The following is a 1,472-nucleotide window of genomic DNA, read 5'->3' on the forward strand; positions in this document are numbered from 1 at the left end:
CGAGCAACGAACAGACGCAGTCGCCGCAGAGCAGCTGCGCTTGCGCCGCCGATAAAAGTCACACACCAAAAGTGCTGGTTTTTCGCGTTGTTGTTGTTGATTTTCTTTATAAAACTCGCCCGTTGCTACAGCAGCGCACTCTTACTTACTTACCTCGTCTACCTGAAATGAAAGGTGTGGAGGTCTTGTGGCATTCGCTCAGCGCATAAACATCTTTTGCTCTGCTTCTTACTCTTCTTCTTCTTCTTGTTGCTGCCTTTGCTTGCTCGCTCAACCTTGGCAAGGCCGTTGAGACCAGGTTTTTTTTCGGTGCGACGTATTTTAGCCGGGTTAGCATAAGCAAGATATTGGATGTTGTTGTTGGCTGTGCGGTTGCTTCGATCACTTGGTTATTGTTGTTGTTTCTTATTTTATACCTTTTTTTGTTGAAATATTGAAGACGGTTTGTGTTAAGCAGTTATTTTTCATTCTCAAACTTTTCGATTTCGATTTTCAACACTCATACCAGTCGGAGCATTCGGCCAAAGTAGTGGCTTGAGAACATCTTAACTGTATATATACATATGTAGGTCCATATGTGTAAGCAAATGTGGTAGACAGCTGCCGTATTGATTATCGGGCTGGGCTTGGAGTGCCGGTTACTGACATTTAAGCAGTTGGCATACAGAAAACAATTAAAGAAAAAGAGTAAATAAACAAAATGGAACGCCAACCAGTTTGCTTCTTTCTCATTTCAGTTGCTGTTGAATTTATCTTGGAATGTGTCTGAACGGAAGTGAACTCCCTCTTACTTCCCCTACAAACAAAAGCTTTGGTCATTTAGGCCAATCTTAAGCTGTCACTCATTTATTTTAGATTATATTTTGTATAGTTTAACTTCATATTTGCATAACAACTCCGAAAACATAAATATAAGCACACATATTTCATTTCGATTAAGTAGATAAGTATGTAAGTTTGTCTGTGTATAAGTTTAAGAGCTTGTACTACTTTCAAAATGGCACTGTATGTATTCACTGACTCCATTAATAAGTAGAGCACTGCAAATGAGCGAAAGTTATATAACGTCGAAATTTTAATTTCCTCTGCTGTTAAGGGAAGCGAAGAAATTTTAATCAGGCTCTTCAGTTAAGTTTGTGGGTTCAGTAATGTTTAATTAAAGTTTTATTCTTTGATGTCAAAGAAAGTATTGCAAATGTTTACTATAATAATTAAAAAGAAATAAAGCAAACATTTTTGCAACTTTTAAAATCAACTTTCCTAGAATATACTGAAAACATAGACCGTTAACCCCATACCACTGGTTTTATAAACTCAGAGTAACAGCTCTCACTGGAATCAAACTTTTTAATCACTCTTTTTTAAACTCGTGCCAAGGAAATACATCGAACCTTGATCTTCAAAGACCTTCAGATCTTTTATATTAAAGATAATTATTAGGTATGTCTCAACACCAGGCCAAAAAATATGTT

Source organism: Bactrocera oleae, chromosome 3 (assembly GCF_042242935.1).
Source record: "Bactrocera oleae isolate idBacOlea1 chromosome 3, idBacOlea1, whole genome shotgun sequence".
NCBI lineage: Eukaryota > Metazoa > Arthropoda > Insecta > Diptera > Tephritidae > Bactrocera > Bactrocera oleae.